At 33.8% G+C, this 25,412-nt stretch overlaps 1 protein-coding gene across 13 annotated transcripts in view; it reads right to left on the bottom strand.

The window, feature by feature from the left end:
* The window catches only part of LOC127072822 (uncharacterized), a 224,804-nt gene that overhangs the window by 123,200 nt on the left and 76,192 nt on the right, over positions 1 to 25,412 (bottom strand). For 11 of the 13 annotated variants that reach the window (XM_051013579.1, XM_051013583.1, XM_051013584.1 and 8 more), the window contains one exon: positions 989 to 1,034. The exons of the other annotated variants lie outside the window; for them this stretch is intronic. The gene's annotated coding sequence lies outside the window, so the exon portion shown is untranslated. The remainder of the gene's footprint in view (positions 1 to 988; positions 1,035 to 25,412) is intronic. 13 annotated transcript variants of the gene reach the window in all.

Genomic DNA, 25,412 nt, shown 5'->3' with positions numbered 1-25,412 from the left:
ATTCTTACTAATTTACGTAATGGACCGAGATATACGAAACGGAACAAAAAAACGGAGAGTTCGATTTTTAATTAGGCATGCCATGTAGAGGAAACATATACGTAATATCGTAGTTTACACGAAACGTGAGCAAGTTTAAACGAAAAAAAAGAATTGTAAAAAAAGAGATATCGAAATTTTCTATCAATATCGGTAATTAAAAAATCTTTGTATAAAAGAACTTTTGTCTCTACTGTCGAGTAACCATAAAATTAATATTTGAATTGCGAGTCAGAAAAACTCGATTGTAGGAATGCATGAAAAGAATTCATGCAATCATTATCTTTCTGAACGAACAAAATAGAGATAAGAAATTTAAAAAAAAATAAAAAAGTAAGAAAAAAAGAGAAGAAACGAAGAGCGAGTATTCGATATCATTCATGTGTCAAGAGTGTCGACAAAAAAATTAATAATAATGCTTCCATGGTACCAACGAATAAATGTTCATGCAAAAAATCTTATTTCATATTGAACGCTTTTGTTTTGGGTGGCAAGTAGGAAAAAAGTTCTTTTAGCGTTAAGAGCATTGGCCACTTCGCTTCAATTTGCAGTGGTTTCTACTTATCGTTGAGAGCGTTCTTTTGCCCGAAGGGAATGTTTCGAAGGAAAAAGGAAAAAAAGTAACAAAGAGACAACGTACGAGCATCCGTAGAAATTGAATAGGATAAGAAAACGATCGAGCGTACCGTAGAGTCAATATCTATAGTCAACTCAGCAAATATTGATTTCAGAATGAAATGAAAATGAAACTGTTTAGTTTTGTTTGATTGAAAAAAGACGGTATGTAATTAATCGTAATCGTAGAGATCATTTATATATTTATTTATTTTATATATGTCTGTGTGTGTGTAAATATTAAGAATAACGAAGAAAAATGTCTATTTTTACGTTCATTCTGAATAATCTTAAAAACTGAAAAATACAAGTAAATCATTTCTCTTACACTTACCTCTTTAACATCTGTTCCGAGATAATTTGAGTTCTGACATGAGTACCTGGAGAAAAGAAAATCTTGTTATTTGGATATACACTATAAAAAAAGAAACAAATTACATTTTGGAATGAATGAAATGAATAGAACGATTTGCAAATAACAAAAGTGTAGGTTTTTGAAGCAGCTAGCGATCATCACGAATAAGAGTTATCGCAGAGTAAAGAAGCGTGAACTACGATGCAGTTTAAATAGAACACGAAAGGGAGGAATGAGATGTGAAGATTGGCACCCAGCCAGAGCACTGTCACGCTAAGGTACATACAATAACAACAACCAAATGAAAGTCGTACGTCATTGAAAACTTCTTCGTGACACATATGCATCGTCGGCGATTTTCTAATTTTATCGATTCACTATGGCTTGTCAACTACCCACTACTCTTTCTATCGATTCTTAGATTATATTATCGAACTACATACATACTGTTATGTATCTAAGTACATACACAGACGCTATCGTATATTTTTATAGCGACGAACTAGAGATATTTGATCGTATCTACATAAATTTGGAAAAGACAATTCAATTGTTATCGAGTGAATTTATCTTTCGATGGCTACGCGATATTTTCTCATCTCGAGCAAATATGTGAAGAGTCACGTAGATAGACACTATTTTCGATATTACACATACGGAGGACAACAGAAAACTTTGCGAGGTAGAATAGACAAGTGGAACGGGCAAAAGGCGAATGCATCGAGAAGAAAGATAGAATATGAACAGATGTGCAAACACGGAAGATTATCTCTGTTGCCGTGCATTTGCTTGAGAGAGAGAAAAGAAAGAGGTGGGAGCAGATGCAACCAGCGGGATAGAAACAACCGTGGACCCTATTTACAGCTGCAAGCTGTCTGTTTGTCGATTTTTTTCTTTTTATTTCTACTTCATCTTCGTTGCAATAACGAAAAGAAACGACTTGTAGTTTTGTCTCTCTACCTCTCTCTCTCTCTCTCTCTCTCTCTCTCTCTCTCTCTCTCTCTCTCTCTCTCTCTCTATTAAATCATCATTTATTTGTAAAAATTAAATCATAACGCTCATGTTATAAATATAAGATTAAGATTAATCTCCTCTAAAATATTAAAAAGTTCTTCAGAGAAATATATCGTTAAAGATGTATGAAATAAAGAGAAAAAAGAGAAAAGAAAAAATTACGAAAAAGACTGTTTAATCAATTTCTACATTATTTTCTTAATGACTTATCAGTCAGATATTTCTTTTTCGAACTAAACGAACCTCTCGATATATTTTGAATATTTATATAATTTAATAAAAAGAGATAATAAGAAATATTAGTCTCCTATCCGTCTTCAATATCGAACGAATTTAAGATTTACTCTTCATACTCTAAATGCTCTAATATACGTAGATATACTTCGGTATGTGAAATATAATAACCAATACGATATCATCCTATTTAAGTAGACATCGAATGTTTATTGGGTCATCCAAGTTTTATTACATCAGATATGGCTATGAATATAGATACATTCTTTACTTCGGATATTTGCTTATAGGCGTCTACTATACGTGTAAGTATGTTCAAGTACATTCACATGAAGAGAAATAAAGCGTCGAAAAGCTACAAGCGGATATTCCATTTCAATGGCTTTCTCGTTCAATGGAAGATTTTCATTCGTAGTGTGGTTGCTTCGTTTATTCATCTCCTATTTGACGTTACTTTATCCAGCTAAGAAATCTACTTTACAGTACGTCAAAAACGACCCTTCTTAACGCGCTACCACCTCTGACTCCCTCCTACCATCCTTCCCTCTCTCTCTCTTTCTCTCTCTTTTCATCTAAAAATCTTTAATATTACCGAGTAATCTTGCAACATTCGCGTAGCTTTATTAAAATTTTCTGGAAAATGTCTTCGCTGAAACCCTTTTGAATTTTTTAAACGATAGAACCAATGAAATGTTAATTTTTTACAAATAGATAAAAGGAGGTAAAAGACAAAGGAAAATCAAAAGGAAATTATAAATTGTTTCTAATCCTTACGCAAGTCAAGTATTATTCGGGTCGATATTAAAAATAGAAAAAGATGGAAAAAAGACATAATTCTTTAGAGAAACAATTTTAATGCAATATTTATTAGAGTAACATCTTTCCTTTAATAAGCGAAAATTTGTTATATAGATCCCGTTAAATCATTTATATCTGATCAAAATTAGACTAAAGAACGAACGCATGTATTCACATAAGCTAAATATTTAAAAGAAAGAAAAACGATCGAGATCTTCCATCGATTATCACAATCTCGTTATCACGAGATATAAAAAAATTGATAATCATTTACATTTTATTGTTAGTCATTACCCCAGGAAATTTCTTATTACGATTTTCTTCGTAGAATAAAGACTTCAATCGTATCATATATTTTTCGTATTCACATTTGAATATACCGATAAATTGCTATGATATATATATATATATATATATATATATATATATATATATATATAAATTTAGCTGAAAGTATAAGTTACAATTTAAAATGGATACTGATATTGTCGAAGTCTAAGATAAAAGAAAATTGTCTGTAAAAATAAATTGTGTATGTCTGCAGTGTCATTTATATCCTATAAAAAATAGATTTGGATCATTATGTTTATATACATTGAAAAAGAAAATAAAGAATAACAGTTAAGAACTTTAACAATCACTCGTTCGTTTTTTATGAATATAGGATCCTATCCGATAGTTCAGGCTCATATATCCGTTTTGTTTTTTATTACTACGATCGTTTGAAATTTTAGAATACATCGTATCAATTTGTTGGAATCTATGAGGCAAAATATCTCGTGGTGATTGTCCGCAGAAACGATGGAGATGGTATATCTCGTTTCGCAACGAGGAAACGCATCTGCGGCTGTTCAAATAGAGATTTCTCGTCGAGCACGTATCAGAGGGAGGATTTCTAAGGGTCGCGCATGACTCTCTCTCTCTCTCTCTTTCTCTCTCTCTTTCTCTCTCTCTCTCTCTCTCTCTCTCTCTCTCTCTCTCTCTCTCTCTCTCTCTCTCTCTCTCTCTCTCTCTTGTACAAGACATATACAAACGACACGCCGAAGTCCTACGATATTCATATATATACACATGTTCAAGTTTGACGCACGTACGCTCGTTTACCTGCCTATGGAGACCACGCGAGTTCTAGCACTGCAGCGAAAGCCCGTGACCCAATAAACGTTTGACGAGCGGATAGCAACGGTAGCCTAGAGTTATGCATGTATTCGTGGAACGATCCTTTTTGAAAGTTGTTATATTGATGCATGTATATTCATCGGTGATTGTGTCGAAAAAAGAAGCAAATTTGATTTGATATTAGGACAATTGTGCAATATCGAATATTAATTGAATGAGAAAAAATGTAATGAAATATTATATTTATAAATATGAATTTTTGTTTATCGTTAAGTAAAATTATTGATCGGGATATAGTAATAGAACTGAAATAATTAAAATCCTTTTGACTTTTTTTATCAAGCAATCTCTAAATTTCCCTTCGTGTACACTTTTCAATCGATACTTATAGAACATAACACATAGTATTATGCTGCTCGATATTATCCACATGAAACTATTCTCTGCAAACAAGTTCCTGCATTATCGTTAGAAAATGAATATATTCAGCAGTATGTATTTATTATTCGCTTCGTGAGAGAGTTTTAATACAACCTCGAACTCGATAAAACAGGTGTTAGTGAAAAAAGGAAAGAAAATATGAGAGAAAGAAAGAGAGAAAGAGAAGCAAGTGGTTTTCATTTTCTATCTCGTGACAATTTTCTCTATTTACTTGTTTAATACAAGAATAAGTGAAATAATACCTCGCGCTTATAATTAGTAACTTTCGATATAAAATGTAGACAAATAAATATAACGAACGTATCTACTTTGTAATATCACTTTCTTGACAATACTGATGTTACTCGTTCTTAGAAACGTAATAAATATAATAAGAGATATGATAGAGTACGAATTATGATCAATTTATCATAAAAGAAAAATAGTGAACATAACGTATAAATAATAACGTAATGAATAGTAAAATAATATCGTAATTATATACATGATTAAACAATATTATAATGATAAACAATATATAATGATAAAATAAATAATATTATATAATGATAAAACAATATTGTAATTAACGGAGTGAATATTACCTTTTCAAATAAATTTGAAAAATACTTTAGTATACTATTGATTTGACGATACTAAACTAGTCAATAAATTAATAAATAGAGCATCAGTGTATCAGCTATGATCGATTAAACAAATTTAACATGGTTATTCAAAGTGGATCGATAAATTCGTATTTGGATTGTTCAACAATTCGGGGTGAGGAAGCGTTAAAGATTTCTGTTCTGAAGTTAAATGGGTAACCAAGTTCGATTACAGCATGGTGGTTAGTGCGAGTCCGATCAGAACCTGCCAAGAAGTATCCTAGAATAAACTTCCGAACTGGATCGACAGGTAAGACACTCAGCAAGGTGCCGAGTTTACTCTCGTAGTTAGTACTCGGTGAATTGCAAGCAAACCGTAAAACGATGAGAAACCACCGATAAATTTTCCATCATTTGTACAATTTTCTAATATTAGATCGATTTTCTAGTATAATCCGTTTAGTATTTTGACTTTTTCGTTTAATTTGATTAAAACCATTTGTTTTATTTTTATTCGATTAAATTATTTATGTTCGACTAAATTATCCTTTAAAAAATGAAAAATTTTGTGAAAAAAAGGTAGGTTAAAATGACCTTTGCTCTATAAAAATTTTAAGTTTTTTTCTATTGGTGAAAATATTTCTCAAAAAATATTTCAACAACTATTTTAACAATTTTAGAAATATTTTTTAATGATTTAGAAATATTTCCAGAAATATTTTAACAATTTCTCTAAAATAACGCCATTAGAGTGTTATTCGCAACATCATTAAATATGTAATGTAGAATCAATATTTATGAAAAAATATGTTCGCATCGCAATCAAATAGTAATCCGATCCATATTCGATACGATGAATTTCATTGTCCATGCAAATCAGTAAAAAAGAATAGATCGAGAAATTCTCGTGTACGTCTGTAACGCACATTTGGATAATCCTAAGTTTAAATCCGTCAGCATTCGCAATTAATTTGCAACTCGTTCGATTTTATTTTTATCACGTATATTTCTTCGGATTGAGGTCTTAATTCCTTTGTCGAATATAAGTCGATGTAGAATGGAAAAAGAAATAATAAAAAACAAAACAAAAAAAATAATAATAAATGCAACGATATTTACGGGGATTTATATTCGTGTTCGAAAAAGGAATGGATTTGGATTTCAATCCGATTAAATCGAGAATATATATTCGTATATATAGAATGTATATATATTATCAATGATTATTAAGTATATTGTAGATATTCTTGGCTTATGAAAGCTTATCTCTCATAGAAATATCGTGAATATTCCAATGATACATTAAGACTAGACATTATCCTTTATTTCGTTTCCAAACTTTGAAAAAGCATTAAAATGTATAAAAAGAATAGGGAAAATCTTTCTTTGATATATACGTCTCATCGAAAAAACGTTATTCACGGTACATTAAGCTTCGAAGCTTCGGAAGTATGCACTTTCTACTTTTTGCTCGTTTATCGAAAGAAAGAAAGGAAAGGAGTGGGATGACCTTTATAACCAGTAATCGTCGCTAAAGAGATTGCATCTATTTTTGCTCCGATCAAATCACAAATTTTCGTTGCTTCTTTTTTCATTTCTATGCAAAAGATAAAAAATTAATTATTTTATCCGAGAACAAATTAAAGAGATATCAAAGATAAAAATGATACCGGATGATAACAATATTTAAAATCATAAATAAAAGCGATCGATGTTAATACGAGACGAGTTATTATTTTTTAACTTTGTTACTTCTGATATTATGAAGAATAATGCATTATATATCGGTAGATGATACATTTTTTCTAAGAGAAAGTCTATCAGGCTATTAATAAATAAAAACAATTGATTATTGAAATAACAACTGTTATTGTTATTGTATACAGTAATATCGAAACTTATAAATAACGAACGATCTATCGAGTGTCTAATAACAAAAAATCCCTATCGATTTGAAAAAGAAAAGAAGTACTTGAAAGAACGATCATTTTCGTAAAAAAAAATTGTAGAGATGAAAGGAATTAAAACAAAAATATTTGATATTATTTTCTTTCTAGTATATCTTTTATTTTCTCCTATAGAAAAGCTGCAATTTGTTTTATTTTTAGATGGCAATTCGTCGATTTTTGAACGTCAGCAATTCAGAAGCGAATGCGGAAAGGCGGATCTCCAACTTGTCCAAAAATACCAAACTCTCATCAAATCTGGATCGAACGATGGAGGCTATGATGAATAGGTACATAGATGACAAACGGTGGTAGCAAGTGAAAGAGGATTCACTTTTCACTAGAGGTGGGAATATCATTCAAACATTCCTCACCAAAGTGGCATCCGTTTTGCAACAGCATCGTAGACCAATCGAAAGAAAAAAACTTTTGAATTTCGTTTACGAGAAAGCGGATATGAATTTATTCTCTCTCTTCCCTTGTTCCATTTTCACCATTTCAAAAAATAATATAACCTTTCACTTTTTTCTCGTCTCGTCTCCGTTAATCCGAACCGACGAATTTAATAAATAACACGAGTACCTGCTTTAGATTTACATGACAGCAGAGATCCAAGTTTATAATTGCCAGAGTAATATACGATTAATCCGTCCACTCCCTCATTTATTAATGACAACACTCAAAAAGGTTTTTACACCACAAGAAACTTTTTAATTACGAGTTAAAAATACTCTGTAAATGATTTTTGCAAAGGTTATCATAAATATATATACATATATATAAATCTTTTTTTCCGTCGACTCATAGTCTAATAATAAAGCAATTAATAACATTATATAAAAATTTCCAATTTTTTAAGAAAAAAACAGACAGGTTGTCAAACTAGATATATCATTGCAAGTAGTTATGAATTCAATACATTTTTCATAAACGAAAAATCGAATTGATTTACGTAATAAAATTGATAACTATCGGGAATAAAATTATCTTTAAAATAAGCAGATTATTTCTTAATTACGTGCTAATAACATATCTCGAAATTAGCTATTTGTTGAGGAATATTGAATGATATCGATTTATCAGATAAAAATGAATATAATTATAATAATAATATATTGATAATGATCTTTCTAATGATCAAAATTTAATCTTAGTCGTTTAAATCGACGGTTGTTTCAGTTCACTCGATAAATATTTTTGAAAGATCTATCCCATCATTTTTCATATCAAGAAATTGTTTCATTATTGATATAAATTAGCGAAGAAAAATTATAGTTTAAGATGACTTTTTAAAAGATTGAGTTACACTTGGGTTAACTTTTCGTAAAAGGAAAGAGTGAGAGAATAAGCGCAAATTAGATTTCGAGCTGAGGGAACCTCAATTTTTACCCCTCGATAAGATTTTTTTCCCATAGGTATACACCGCCGGTGGCTATCTTTTATCCGATTATCGAGTTATTGCACCGTTATATTTCCCGAAGAAAAGTGGATAGATCCGGAAAAGAGATTGAGAAGAAGAGTTCAGCCTCGTATCACCACGCTTGCATTGTATTTCAGAGGAACAAAATTTTCCTATTTTCTATCCTTTTCTTTCTTTCTTTCTATCAGGTGACCGGCTACGAGACGTCCAATAATCAAGTTTATTGGTTGATCATTTGGAAGATAAAATTGAAAATCCCGGCTGGTTGTCGTCGTCCCATTTGCTCTCTCTCTCTCTCTCTCTCTCTCTCTCTCTCTCTCTCTCTCTCTCTATCTCTATCTCTCTTTTTCTTTTCTCTCTTTTACTCATAACGTCGTAAATATCATCGACTATTTCGATCCGCCCACTCGTTTCTATCCGAGAACAAGACTCGAGAAAAAGAAGAACGAAAAAGGTGTTTCATATATCTCAACGATATAGACACACATCGAATGTACAAATATATTTCACGAAAGTTTAAATAATATGAATTATTTAGCTCGGAATTCGGGATATGCGTGAATGAAGATTTCGAAATTAATCTTCCTTTTCTCTATTTATTCTTTATCGTGAAAATAATATTAACAAAGAGAATGAGAGAAAGAGAAAGAGAGGAAGAGAGAGACAGATAAGGAGAAAGAGACGCACAGAGAGAGACAGACAGAGAGAGAGAGAGAGAGAGAGAGAAACTGAAAGAGAGAATAATTGCTATCCGGCGCATACAATTAGGAGAACAATATACGATACAAGATGAACACGTAAACCGGCTAAAGCAAAACTCCCAACGCGTAAGAAAGTTGCCAAGTTTTGGATAGTAACGCGTTACCATCCCTTGCGTACCAGTCCTACCTTCTCTCATCCTTTCATACTACTTTCCGACATCGTCGTCCGTCTTGGAATTACTGTTGAAAAGCGTTAGCGACTTTCTTTTGTCACGGAATGTAAAGAGTATTACGCGGATTTCATTTACACTCACTGAGCGCGATCCTCGAGAAGTTCTACCTCCGGAGGAAAGTTTCAGAAGCAGATTCGAGCAAAGGTGGGACTCAACCTCCCGTTTTCTTCCGTTTAGCAGATGTTTTTTCTTCCTTCTTTCTTTTTCACTTTTTCTTTCTCGTCACGTTTTATACAGACTTCTTACCATTAGATTCGATTATACCACAAGTAAAGGATCATCTCGTATCATCTCTTTCGTCCTTTATCAATCGACATATCGTGGAAAAAACATTTTAATATTCTTACGATATAATCAAGCTACTTCGTTTATCACAATAATTAAGAATAATTCGGTAATCAAGCACAATGTCTAGTAAATTGTGATTAAAAGTCGCAGTAAGATTAACCTTTAACATGATCGTTCTTAAAAGTTCCAGAAACAAATTTATTATCATTAATAACGATATCACTATATATACAACCTGTAAGAATAGATTATTCCATGTTAAATAATACATTAGAGAACTTGAATTTCACGAAATGCTCAGTGTTTTTGGCCGCAAAAGAGAAGTTCGACATAGGTGTTTGAAAACCTTGTTGACCAGAGATGCAACGCATGGAGCCTTGTAATGGATACATCGGGAAGTCTTTGTTTGCAAACTGAGATTACGTGCACGCAGCCGACGCAGGAGCTCGAACAGCGTCGCACGACGGCCCTTGAGCTCATAAATATTCATTTAATCTGATCTGATATGTACAAACGTATTCCGCGCCTCGTGTAATTGTCGGTGAAATTGCAAATCGATATCTAAATGGGCCAGCAGCCCCTTACTACCCTCTCGGCCTTTCTACTATCCTCTTCCTATTCTCTCCCTCTCTCTCTCTCTCTCTCTCGCTCTCTCTCTCTCTCTCTCTCTCTCTCTCTCTCTCTCTCTCTCTCGCTCTTACATTCCACGTCGGACGATATTGTAGTTTACAGGAATAGCCATTGGCGAGAACGTTGTTCCACTTCGCGCCGCTTTCTGAAAGCCTCCAGCAGCAACGAACTTACCTTCTACGACTAACTATCCCCGTCGTAAAGCAAGCTTCGACGCTTAAAGGGACAACTTTGGGCACCCTTACACTTTGAACACACCGCTCTCACTGACACGTCGTATAAATACGTATCCCATATATAACGTGTAACTTACCCATTTACCTTTTCTTCCTTCTTCTATTTTGTTTTGTTTTGTTTTTTTGTTATTCGTTCCTTCTCGCACGTCGAGCTTACACTCGCACGTGTACATAACGTTCGCAAGTGTCCGTAGTACTTTCCCCTTCAAGGATACTTCGTGTTTGTGTTTCTAAAGCGCGGCTTCCTCGACATTTTTGTAAACCATTTCTAGCGAGAACGCTGAGAACTTCTCGTATTTAGGCGTTTCAGCCTGCGGCCCCCTGCATTTTACTGTGAAATTATTTAGACGGTAGTTTTTTTTTTGTATGGAAGATATATGGAAAACTGCCTTTTGAATCGCGATGTTTGGAAAAAGAAATTATGAGACGGCTCGTAACGCTTCTGGTTTGACGTTAACGTTAAAAAAAATAATGAAACGTGAATTTTTTTTCCTCTTTTTTTTCGATGCATTAATGTTAAATTTACCATATTTCTATTTTTTTAACTTTAAAATATATCTTTTTTGTCTAATTTTCATTTATGTATCGCGAGCTTAAAAAGTTTTTTACGAAAAGTTTTTCAATTCTAATGCTACTAATAATAATTATTCAGGATAGAACTTGAGCATCACATAATGATGAGAACGCGTATAAATATTTGAAAAGGAATATTCGGCTTTACCTACTCATTTCCCAGAAACGATCCTAAGCAGAGAATTTGCTGTTCTATTCATACACAGCATATAGGTACCTACCAGTCGTCAAAGCGCGTCGATAAATATATGCACTTATATAGAACTTGGAAGAGATTTACCTAATTATCTGTACCGTAAAACGAAAAATGTAACCAATAATATTTTCTAAATAATTAGAATCGCGAAATAACGATGTGTAAGAAATTTGTTTACTCGTACCTGCTTGTTTCTGTTCGGGAGAGAAAAGACCGGACAGTAATTTTTTATAAGGAATAGCGACGAATAAATTTATTCGTTGGTTGTATTTTCACATTCCTTACGAAGATAATAAGATACAAAAAGAAAATTATAAGATATTTAAACTTTTAATTAAAATTGTGGAGATATTAAAATTTTAGATATTTCTAGTTTTAATTTCGTTCAGGAGACTTTTGTGAGATCTACGGAACTGGTGATTTTTGAAAGGCTTTTATGAAACTTATCGGAATTAAAACGTTCGCAATATTATTTCTTTGAACTGAGATTGTAAGAATAGAATACTACAAAAATAGTATTACTGCCCGTAATAGTCATATTGCGGAGAATTTTGGATAATTTTAAATTCTTACGAATATTAATTAGATAAATGGCAAATTTAATTTCAGAATTAAATTAAAATTAAAATGAGAACTGAGATCAGAATAAGGAAGTATTAAAACATTTAAAAAAATTCAATATAATTAATATCAAGTGGTAAGACGGTCACCGATTAATAAAATTAATTTATTTCGAGAAAAGCCACAATCGTTATCTGCCAACATTTTCCTCGTGTTATCTCCTAGGCCAGTGCGAAACATCTAACGGAAAAGAATTAACATTTACCGCAATGATGTTCCGCTCCGTTTCGGTCTGCTTTAGTCGTTGAATATAGTAAATTGTAACATTATGCAGAATTATTTCAAAGCCCGCTTGTTAGCTTGGTATGTGCATACCTATCTACCAACATCTTTTCAATAAAAGTCACACGGAAAATTACGAATAAAATGTATAATTAAGGTTCTTGCGAATATTAGCGGTGTAACGAAAAACTCATTATCGTATTATCTCAACAAAATAAAAAGGTTATACGTACGAAAAATATAAATAATTATTAAAATGTATCAATATCGAAGCAGCTCTCATTATGATACATAAACACGAGTCCTAGGGGGATTTTGCATCGCACCAAATTCGTATTTTCCATTAGTTTCTACCGAAGATCAGGTATTACCGTAAGCCTACGGCAGAACCTTCAAAGACAAAAGCAGTGTGTTTCGCTTTGATACTTGGACTAGTACGCGCAGTACGTGACTTTGGGCGATGAACAGTCATGTCGTCGCTTCAAAGGGGGAGGAAAGATGAAATTGGCTCCCGTCATCCCGTGAAAACGTGGCAGCTCAGAGTCAAGACCGTATAATGAGGCATACCGTGTCTCGCCTCGTTGAATGACGCCCTCCTTTTCCTGAGACAGCTTTCGAGTATTTTCACGGATCGCTACGCCTTGTTCGTTCCGTTTTCTCGCGTCTTCTTTACCGCAAAATAACAAGGTCCGTCAAGATCGAACTTGACGTTTCTGTTATTCGTTCAGCAATCTTCATCCGTTGTTAAAATACGTTTAAATTAATATAGATAAGTCGATAGTTTCAATTAATATTTCGATATGTCGATACGTTGATTAATATCACGTCCGAAGAAAATAGAAATGAAAGGTTATTTCGTGACGTTCGATCAATCGACGTTTCACCGTCGAAGTTACGAGGAAAAATCGTTAATATCGAGCGCGCTTGAGAATACGCGTTCCAAAATTACAAAGTGGGGTCCAGGCGCAGCTTCCGGACATTAACTTTTCAAAGGTTCGATTTAAATTTCCCGCACGTTCGACTTGTGCTGAAATTTAAATCGCGCCATGTGCGTTTCCCCACGAACTGCTCTCTCGTTTGAATTAAATCGATGCATATAGGAAGAAGGGTGACCGGAAAATCGTTGCTGATATTAAAAATTTAGACCATCTTCAGCCGCTTTTAACTGTTACGTCATTGTGCTCGCTTCGAGTACGTTCCTTCGTTCTTTATTTATTTTTTTTCTTTTTTCTCGATCTCTTCCTTTCGACTTCGTATTTCCACGTTACTGTATTGCGAGAAAATCCGTAAAAAGCGAGCCAGAGAAACGAGAACGGAAAGAGTTCAAAAGCGAGGTGGGTTAGAGATGAAGCTTGCTCATTGTCGTATCCGCTTGTTATTCGCGCTCGTTATGTTGGAGCCAGCGAAATAAATATAAAACTACGGAGTTTCTTTGTTAAAAGATACGTTAAAAGACAACCAGTAAAGAGCAATTGTAAGCAATAAATATAACGATGATAAAAAGCATAAAGGAGAATATGTAAAGAGTTGCATTAAAAAGAATATAAGCATACCAAACGCATTTAATTTGGTAATGTAGCTGCTACTAATTATTTTTAAATTAATTCTAGCATTGATATAAAATAAGCAAAAAATACTAACTATTTCTGATATACGGTTATTTTTTTTAATTAAATTAAATTAACTTTCAATTATAAAATTCCACTTGAGCGCATATTTAAAACTGTACGTAGGTATATGTAAATAGATATAATCAAAATGAGATTATAAAATAACATCGGACTATTTCATAAAATAATATCGTAATCACTCGAGATATGAGTTACACAGTATTCTTTTTTGTAACTTTAATATGATATTACGTAAGAGGCAAACGAAACGATTTATCGTTATTAAAGATCATGATAAGAGTGTGAAATCTTCTCCGACTACGTTGGTTAGAAGTTAAAGAAAAATTAGGAGTAGAAAGCGTGCAAACGCTATTAATTTTCCAGGTCAACCTACCGAGACAATGAGCTTTGAATATAGCCGCAGCCGTATCGCGCATAGTGAAAGCCAAAGAGAAAAGCATAAGAGAGAGAGAGAGAGAGAGAGAGAGAGACAGAGAGAGAGAGAGAGAGAGAGATTATTCGAAGGTTCTACGTTTACCGACGCACCCTAAAGCATACAATAATGAAACACTCTTTAAAAATTATTACTTTACTTCTTCAAGATAATTCCATGCTTTTATATTCCAGATTAATATAAATATTTATAAATATTTTAGAGCGGAACGATTACTACAATATTTACTTTATATACAAATAATACAGTTACATAAAATTCAAAGAATGAATGAATAGATCTAATTACCTCTATCTTATCAAGCCCAGAAAGCGATTCATTATTACGACGATTAATAGACCGTACCTATCTGTTACCAATTAGCTTCGGTTAACGAACTTTCCACTCTATTTGATTCCCTTCTGTAGCTGACCGAAGCAGATACTGATTCTCTTTCAAGAGAATTTCTATACCTATATAAATCTTCCAATAATGCGGAAAGAAGAAGAATTATTTTATAAGTAATTCTTCAAGAAGAGAAAAATATTTATCCACTATGAAAAACATTCGGAACTTGTATCTTTTCGATTTCAAACTTTCAAAATATGTTCTCTGATAGTCGTCGATTGATCTCGCGTTTCTTCGTACAAAAGGGCCCCAAGTGGCATTTATAAGGGAAGCGTAAGAGAACGAAAGACAAAAAACATCGGTGAAGAGGGAAAAAAGAAGTGAGTAAAGCAGAAAGAAAGAATCAACAGAAAGAGACCGAACCTATTTACGCCGGCACAAATGGCTTTGTTCCTTCGTTGACGCGGCACGAAACTACCAGTCCAATTAGCCAGTCCCGCTCTGATACGTTCAGATCTAATCGCGCAAGAGTACAACTCGGAAAAGTCTCCGATCCTCTTGGGTACTCTTACTAACACGGATAGATCAGGGAAAAAGAGTATCTATTCGTGATATGGATATTCGGTTTAACGTTCATAACATTGTTTCGTATTCCCTCGAAGGATTTTAACAAAAATAATTAGAAAAAATAATGATAGTGTGATAAATGAATTTGAGAAAAATCAATCATCGATGATACTGAAATAATATCAAAATTGTATTAAAAGTTATAAAAATCAGGACCGACGTAAAGAATATGACACACACACATACACGTACTTTCTCTCTCTCTCTCTCTCTCTCTCTCTCTCTCTCTCTCTCTCTCTCTCTCTCTCTCTCTCTCTCTCTCTCTCTCTCTCTCTCTCTCTTTAATCGTAAACGATACGAAGAAAGGAGGGTACGAACAAGTAATCAACGTCGACGTTTCTGAATCGATAGTACCATCACGGAGATTCTCCGTGCTCTTAAGTCCATTTATCAAGAGGCAGGAGGGTGATCAACGACGGTAGTAGTAATAGTAGTAGTAGCAGTAGTAGTAAAGAAAGGAAGAAAGAGAAGAGGTGGTCTGGTAAGGTAAAGCTTGGAAAAAGAGAAATAAGAACGTGGCCAAAAGGTCAGACCAAGAGAAAAGTTTGCTCGAACTTGGCCGGAGACACGCGTAATCGCGTGTACATGTGCGATTAGCCGCGCGTGTCGCCTCTTTGACCGTACGCTCACGCTCGCGACAAGTGGATATATCGGCGAACGCACGAAAACACGCTGTAACGCCCACGGGATAAGAATCTTAGGATCTTTATAGCCAAGAGTAGCTCAGACTAAGGATTAGAATTTATCGTTTTAGAAGACTACTTCGACTCTTACTTCCTACCGAGAGTTTCATGGTACCTCGACCAGATTGTTTCCTCGTTTCCTTTTTATTTCCTTGCGTTCCTATTTCTCTCAGGTAATCCCAGACGGACCGATTCTGCCTTCTTCTACAGTTACTCGATTCGTTGTGTTGGAACGGTTGCATCGATTGTCATGAACACAGTAAAAGTCTGGCAAAGTTTACGACTTATTGAAAAAAAAAGAAAGCAAGAAACTTTATACAATAACAACAACAACAACAATAATAATAATAATAAATAAATTGACTCCAACATTGATTTATTTTCTATTTTCTCAATGCTATTCCTATTCGTGCAAGATGAATGTCAATTATCGTATCTGTATGACTCTTTGGAAATAAATGATACCTGATGAAAAAAATAATGAGTTAATGAAAATTGAAAACTTTTCGATCGATAAAATATCACTAGGCAATACTTTAGTTCATACGACGTTATGAGAAGGCAAAGAGCGTCGTAGCAAACGTATTCCACCAGGTTGCATTTTCGTGAGAGATACATTGAGTGCTCTATCGTACGTGGTACGGAATAGAACGATAAGGAGGGTAAATCGAATCGAAACGACAGGAGGACCCGATATCGTGGGTTGGGTTCGAGTCTCATCGAAACGACACCGGTCTTGTTGCGTGTTGGTGTTACATTTATTGGAAGGAGATACCATGATGCGTCCTATCGTTAGGAAGACCACCACCTTAAATAGAAGCCACTCTTTTTCGTGCGTCGTCGGATGGCCAGAATGGTTTTTTTCCCCTCTTTGTATAGCTACGAAAGGTATATGTCGAAAGCAACTAACATTTTTTTTCTCACATTTTTTCTTTCTTTTCTTCTCTACCTTCTTCTTATTCGAACGATAGCGAATGAAAAATGAAGAGTCACGGTTTTTCGATTACGGCAAATCGAACGCCCATCTCTTTCTCTCTTTCTCTCTCTCTTTCACCTTTCTTCTCCTTCTCTTTTTTCTCGATCAATCGATATTCATAAAAGTGAAAATGCACGCTCCCCTCCGTGAAAAATGAGAAAGGAAAAAGCGAAAAAAAGAAGGGGAAAGGGGGACGGAATAAACGAGGAAAATTAGAGAACATATTGAAGATGTAAATAAATAATCCTATTTCTCCTTTCTTTTCATTACGTTTAATTACTTGCAACTTCAAGTTATGTAGCTCACGAGTCAATTGTTTTTAATAATTAGTAATGAAAGGAGAAAGAAAAACACATTGACAATACGAACAAGAGGGAGAGAGAGGGAGAGAAAGAGAGAAAGAAAGAGTGGTTCACGAATATAATTTATTTGAATGGTAAAAGAAAACAAATCGATGTTAACGCTAATTAGGAAACCCATTCACCCATCCTACAATGAAAGAGATTTTTTCTTTTCTCTTAAAAAACAACAGCTTGTCTTTAAATGGGAAATCATTTCCAACCGTTTCTCCGACTATGATTGAACTAAATGAGCCTGGAGTTTTACGTAACGTCCGTAAAATGAATCGTTTACGTAAGCACGGAAATTGTTTCAAAAGAGAACTGATTAACAATACAAAATGTACTCACATTCGATTTTTACAATGACTGATCGAACAGAATGGTGAAATATTTTGGAACGTTCATTTATCTGATATATATATATATATATATATATATATATATATATATATATATGATATATATATATATATATATATTGTATATGATATTGTATATAATATATGATATTGTAGTATCGTTTTTAAAAATTACTAAAAATTAATATCGTAATAAGCATTTTCTTTCAAAATATCCATGAACAGTAAAATATTTTTCTTGTTTGTTAAGACAGAAATCTCATCTAGTTTAACCATTACATGTGCGGCAGTAATTGATTAATCGATTTGTGGAAATTCTCAAATGAACACATGCTGATAACGAATATGCAATAGTCTTGATTTATGCGCTTTATCGTATCTTAATGTATCTCTTCAGGTGACCTTGATCATAAATCGCTGCACGAAGTTATTCCATAAATTACTCTAATCGCGTACAATACAAAAATTAGATTGTGGTTATCAAAAATGCAAACTGGAATAAAACATGATAAGCTTTTGGAAAGAGACTTTCACGAGTATCATTTTTTCATTTTTTTTCTTTTTTAATTAAACCGAGTTACAAATTGTAACGAGCAACGTTCAAAACCCATAAACACCGGAAAGGTCCAATTCACGCGAGCTCGATCAATTATAGGGTAATGCATATAACTGAACGAGTACAATAGGGCGATGCTTTTAACGTGTTTTCTAATTAAATAAATCGTCCGGGTCTGTTTGCACTTACGGCTAGTTACTGTCGAACCAGTACTAATTTCACGCAATTTCGTGTTTGCATTGCCATTGGAACAAAGTTCGACAATGAAACTAGAACAAGCTTTTCTTCATTTATTTTTATTTTTAGTTTTCGAATATCTTACTCAAACCTAATTCCGAAGAATTGGTAAAGATTTATTTTTCACGTTTATAATTTTCCAATAGTTTCATTTTTAAGATTAAGGCTAATTCCTAAACGATTTTAATTATCAAGGTGTCATTTTAAAGATGAATGCGGGGAAATGGTTTTTTTCTAACTTTTAAATTTTGTATAAAAAAGTTATATATAAAAAAAAGGTGCTTAAAAAATTTTTAAATGTCACGTTCTTGATTAAATCTTAAGAATTATACCTCGACTTAAAGTTATGTGAACGATGTTGTTACATTTGTTATAGTTATCGGTTTAGTTTTCTTTAGCATTTCGACGAGTAATCGTAAACATTCAAACTTTAATAATTCACAATTTTGATAATTTTCAATCATTCAAATGATCTTAATGTACACGGAATATAATAAATTAATACTTAAACAATAGTACGTTTTCTTTAACATTATGCGACTCGTAAAATGCGTTACATATGAAATAATTTAATTTAATATTTTAATAAAATTAAGTTTTGAACTCGCCTTCAGTCATTGCCTTCATCTAATATCAAAACGGACTTTTTGCGCTTTTATTTCATATTTTGTGTTCCATACGTGTTGCTGAAGTCATACACGCTTCTAACGAAAGGTGATGAATTACCTTAAATCCAGATAGTCGTTAAATAAAAATCTCGATTTTCTTTCTTTGTTTTTGTGTTAACTTTATGACACATCCGCGGACATCTGTCCTATGTTTTTATTCTTTTTTCTTCGTTTATCCTTCATCTTTTCTAATATTTTTATTCACTTTTGGATTATAAGAGAACGTAATTAGTATGACATGAAAACGTAAAAAGGAAAATAGAGAGATAAAGAGAGGTTTTACATCGGAAAAGAAAGAAAAGAGGTACTTCTCCCGAATTCTCTAACCTCATAGAAAACATATAACTATAATTCACTAACATGACACTCCTAGTAGGATTCTGTATAAGACAAAAAAAAACATAGAAAGAAAAAGAAAAAAGAAGTTTCTGCATTAACTTTAAGTACCTTTCAATTTTACCATATATTCGTTTTCGCCAACTAATTAAAACTGAAAGATAAGTTCTACTCATTATACGAGTCCCAGGCATTACGTTCGTGCATCTGTCTCTTCTTCTTTTTTCTCTACAAAAAACGGCGGCGCTACTTCCGTTTAATTCTACGATAATTGCAAAAAATAAATTTTGCCTAAAAAACTATACCGAACGAACGAATAGTAACCTACAATGCATTCTAATTAATTTCCAACAAAATTATTTATTGGTATCGATCTTTCACCTAACGTTGATAGAACTGTCTTTTAATCGAGTTGAAAAAGTTTCCATCGTCCAAGCAATTAAACGTTTCATTAAATTAACAATTGTTTACTTTTATTTTCTTTCGAGATAAAGAACAATAATTAATCGGCCAATAATATATTCAATCAATTATTTCATCGATCTGAAGAAAGAATCTTATAAGGTAAGAAACTTTAACCGCGTGACAAAAGGTAGGTATCACTTTTTCGAACAGAATAACGAAAGGAAACGAAAAAGTTTTCTCCTATTGTGTAAAAAGGAATAGTTCTCTCTCTCTCTCTTTCTCTCTCTCTCTTTTCCCTCTGTATCATTCTTTTATGTGTACGCGAGCGTTTCCGACGAATAAAGTTATGGCCAAGCCTTCTGTTAGTTCCCCTTTTTTCGTGCTGAAAGTTACAGGTGGAGCCAAGGCAACTACAGTAATGAATTATTGTGCATTAAGCCAAGCCCATGCTACAATAGAATATCTTCTCCCTTTCCTAAGCCAGTCCATCTAACTGTGATAAACAGAAGAAGAAAAGCATATCACTATAATCCCTTTCTCACTTTGCTTTGCAGAGTATCATGCATTGGTTGAAATTTCATGAAAATATAGAATACTCCAGTCTATAAAATTAAAGTGACAGATATGGATAACCAACGAACAGTCCTAATTCCGACGTCTTAGCTTTCACATTTTTTTCTTCCTTCTTTTTTTCTTTCTCTTTTGAGGAAAAAGACCCGAAACATGTGGCCACCACATTTCTCTTTTTTTTTTCTATTTTCTTTTTTTCTTGCCCTTGCATCTTTCCTTTTTTAATGAACGATGAGAATTCGTGAGTCAACGTGATATTTCTAATTTTTGTTCCCTTTCTTTTTTCGGATTGACGATCGATGTCACTTCGGTCGCATTAATAAAAAATGAGAGATAATTTCTGACGATAACACACATATGTGTCTTCTATATGTTTTAATAGACTTTAATAAATGATTTATCGCGCTTAATTGATTATAATTGAATTCCCAAAGACAATTAATAATTTCTAAAACTTCCAACTTTAGCTACAAATTTTTTTACACAAAAAATTTAGCACAAATTTTTTTGCTATTTTTATTACTACGTGCACAGAATTTTTTTCTAAATTATCATCGACTTAAATTTTTCTTCTTTTTGGAAAGAACTAATCTGTCAATAATAGTAATAAGTGGTAATAAGACCAGCGGAAAGTGAAATCTTCTCCCGAGAATTTTACAGTCATTCTATTATTTCGTAGACGGAAATGAACAGAATCTCATCACGAATTAGAAAGTACGATTTAGAGAGTTCGCTCAAGGAATATATATATATATATATATATATATATATATATATATAGACACACACACACACACTCATATATTTATACATAACATATAAAGAAAATTGAGAGACAGACGAAACGAGATCGCATCTGTTTCACGAGTATGATTTCCTGGCGGAGCTTGTATCAATTATTACACGGGCTTATCCCGCGGTAGAATGCAATACCTGCCAGTGAAGATGCAATGCCCAAGTGGAAGCGCACCTATCTTTCTGACAGCTGAACTACGAGTGGAGTAGTTGCGAATAATCAAGGATGTACAAATGCTGCAGAGCTTTCTGTACCTAGTAGATAGAGAAGAGAAAGAGAATGTGAGAGAGTAAGATAGAAGAAGGGGAAGGGTAGGAAACGAGTCGTTGCTGTTGTACCGTCGAAGTAAATGCACCGGGTACCTACTACGAGGATGATCAACCTACGCGGAAATTATGAAGCCACGGTGACCTCGTTCGAGAGATTACGTTCGTTATCCAAAGTGGCAACTCAACATGATTTTACGAGAATCTGTCGAACGAAAGATTAATCGTCTCTTTTCTTCTATTTTCATTGTTATTAAAACTTGTTTATTTAACATTCAGATATTTACCGTAATTCGATGTAGATATTTTACAGAGGAAGTGTTAAAGAGTTTTATAAATGAAGACCAATCGTGAAGTGCATACGTTTAAGATTAACTCGAAAGGATATTAAACATGAAAAGGAGAGAAAGAGAGAGAGGAAGAGAGAGAGAGTGAGAGAAAGAAAGATCCTTCGTGCTAATTCGATAATATAGACGGTGCTGAGTTCTTTAATTAACTCGACTTAAAAGTACAAAAAAGGAAGGGACAAAAAAAAAATATAAAGACAGAGAAAGAAAGACAAAAATAGAAGGGAGAAAGAAGGACAAGATAAACGCTAAGAGCCGTCTAATTGTAAGTAGGGAGAGTGCAAAGGATATTTTCCCATCGTGAACGGGGTAAAGTTCATTTCTAGGTGGGTCACGTGCGCACAAGAAAAAGAAATGGAAAAAAGGAAGAATAGGGAGAATGGGGAAAAAGAAGAAAAGGAATAGGAGATACACGTTCGCTGGAAGCTCGCGTAAAATCCAAGTCCTCGCACAACGAAACGGAGCGAGTTAAGCGTATTTTCGCGAGGAAAAGGGCAATTCGATAAATTCGACCGAATTAAAAGCAACTCGTGACTCCCCGTTGCAGAATGGGAGAGAAAATTTATCGTACTTTGATCGACGCGTTTCGAGTACCGTTTTCGATGAAGAGTTCGTGCGTGATCTTTTTCTTTCTTTCTTCTTTCCTTCCTTCATCTCTCTTTTTCATTCTCTTTCTCTTTTCGAAGAAGTACTCGGTAAACATGGTACCAGCCAACAACCTTAGACATTAGACGATATATGATAGCAGAGATAATGCTACTATTAATAATATACATGGCAAGCGGTAAACGAAATGGTTAAAAACTGTTCTATTTATAATACCTTAACGAAAGTAACAACGATAACGTTGCTTACCTATTTAATTATATCCTTAATTTCTTTCTCCGTTCTAGAACGATATCTATACCAAATAGCCATTAATTTTTATCGCGTGCAAGCTCTGCAACGAATGCATTTCATATTACTATTAAATCTACAAGTCTTTGTTGAGAAAGGAACCAACCAGTTGTTGGATATGCGAGTTTACGTGATCAATTACAAGCGCGACGTAGGTCCACGATAAAATCGCTTCGTCGTTTGTTAAATTATTTTATCGGCAGACATTAATGCATATGCAGTTTTAAACTGCTAGTTTATTTTACTAAGGGATATTATGATTGCTTTTGTAAAAAATACAAAAAAAATAAACAAATAAATAAGTGCCTTAAAAAAGATCTAATATAAATGTTAAAACAAATTCTTTTTTATTTTCTTCTTTTTTTTGTATTTTTTCCAGAAACACTCGTAACACACGAACAGTAAAAGCCCAGAACGTGCGAAGAACCTTCGCGAAGGAATCAGAAGAAATTTTATGTTTTAACGCGCTCATGGTAATTTGCATCGTAAAGCGAGTCGATTACCGCTCGTTACATAATTCACGAACGTCCGTGTGCCTTACTTTATCGGGAAGTAAGAGAACGAGAACGAGAAAAAAGAAAGAGACAGACAGAGAGAGAGAGAGAGAGAGAGAGAGAGAGAGAGAGAGAGAAGAGAAAGAAAGGAAGAACCGTCGTAGGAGCCCTTCCGGTACTACTAGAATCTACCGTTTAAGTGTCGGATTTTTCTCGTACGCCTTAGAAATGTGCAGTCTAAAGAAAAAACAAATAAAATGGATGTCGTTTAAGTAGGATAATAATTTCATGCGAAGATGAGTGGAAGAAAATAATCGCGTCCAAAATTTTTTTTTAATTTCCCTAACCATAATTGAAGATGAAAATTAATAATTTCAAACAATAAGCAAAATGAGAATCCCCTTTCGTTCGTTTCCCAAAGCCGTATTATAAGAATAAAAATATGTATGTTTTTATTACAATAACGAATTAAATGAAAATTTCATGATATTTTTGTCCGTTATTAATATTATTTTAATTAACATTATGTAAAAATCGTATTGAAATATAAAATAAATTTTCTTAAAATTCTGCGTGAATTTTGCAACGATAAAATGATTTATTTATTTTCTTCTTTCAATCACTTCTCCAACGAAACTTGGAAATTTAACTTTTTTTCACGATCGAGTGAACTCGTAGCGAATTTCTCAAAAAGCGGATCAAAGGATCAAGGTGGGATGTAGGCAAAAGCAACATAGCGAGTACATATATACGTGTCTAATAGCGTTCAACACAAACGATAATAGGGTGGAACCGCACGCGTTGCCAGGAAACAATTATCGTAGCCTCCTCCCCTCTTTGGCCGCAACGAGCAATTAGCGTTTACTCGCCGTTACATCTGGACGAAGCCGTAACGAAAGGAAAGAAAAAAGGCGAGAAAATAAAAAAGAAAAGAAGAAAAAAGGAAAAAAAAGAAAAAGAAAGAGAAGGGAAAAGAACGTTTATCCAGGGCGAAGCTAGCGTAGTGATAAAACCAAATTGAAGTTCACAGTGTTCGTTCAGCTTTCTCTCGAAAATGCAACTCCGAAAGCTCGCGGGAAGGAAAAGAAGTTCTTCCATAGGTAGTACAGGGTGTAGTTTTAGAAATTCGACTCGTTCCAAGAAATCGATTCGCTTCGAAAGACCTCCTTGAATTTCTCAAGCAAAACGCCATGCTAAAAAGCTCTCCTTTCGTGGCATTGAAACGTTTTTCTTCCTGTCTTTTCTTTTATCCTTTCTCTTGGTCTTTTTTCGTTCTGCTTTAGCTAGCTATAGTGTATGTGTACGACATACTCCTTTCATTCGTTTGGTCAACGCTTTGCGACGAGTTAAGTTAAGTTAAGGGGGAGAACGTGCACGTCGGTATAGCGTGTGCAAAGACAATTATGGCGAACTCGCGCGTAATAAGGGACAATCATCCAATTCAGAAATGGCGCGTTTATCACCGAGCTCGCGACAGCCAGGCTCGCCTTTCGTTTTCTCTCTAAAAACCGACCGCAATACTAAAGCAATCAGTCCGTATTATTTTTCTTTTTTACTTTTCACATTGTATCACGTTTTTTGTCTATCTTTCCTTTTTTTTCTTTCTTCTTCTGTAAATTGTTTTTTTCGATCTTTTGCGAGCGACTCGCTTGAAAAAGCTCTGGCACATCTTTTTACCCTTATTGCGTATAACTCCGTCGAATTTTCGGGGTTGAATTGTTACATGCTCGCTCTCAAAAGTAGGCCACAAAAGAGTAAACCAGAGGAACGTAGAAAGAGAGAGTGAGAATTAACCAACAAAAGTTTGCGGTTTAACGTAACACAATTTTTCGGTGATAATGCTTTTAAAAATGCGATCATAAGAGAGGACACGAGGGTAATTAACTTTTTCATTGGGCCGTGCTCCGGAGAATATGTGACAACGAACAATATGACTGATATTACAAAGCCCCTGGCTTCGGAGAAAATCTCCAAGGAATTTATAAAGGCTCTTATCGGTATGCGTATAAAACGATCGATATCTTTTGACGTCATTTAATAGACACATTATAAAATGTATCATTGATGAACACGATCCAACGATTTAACTTTCAATCGGACTAATACGATCTAAAATCATAATAATATATCTATTTTGAAAATATTCATACATCGTTGAATTTGAGAATTTTCGAAATTAAAGCCTCGATATATGATTC

Source organism: Vespula vulgaris, chromosome 2 (genome assembly GCF_905475345.1).
Source record: "Vespula vulgaris chromosome 2, iyVesVulg1.1, whole genome shotgun sequence".
NCBI lineage: Eukaryota > Metazoa > Arthropoda > Insecta > Hymenoptera > Vespidae > Vespula > Vespula vulgaris.
This window is presented reverse-complemented; position numbering and strand designations above follow the sequence as displayed.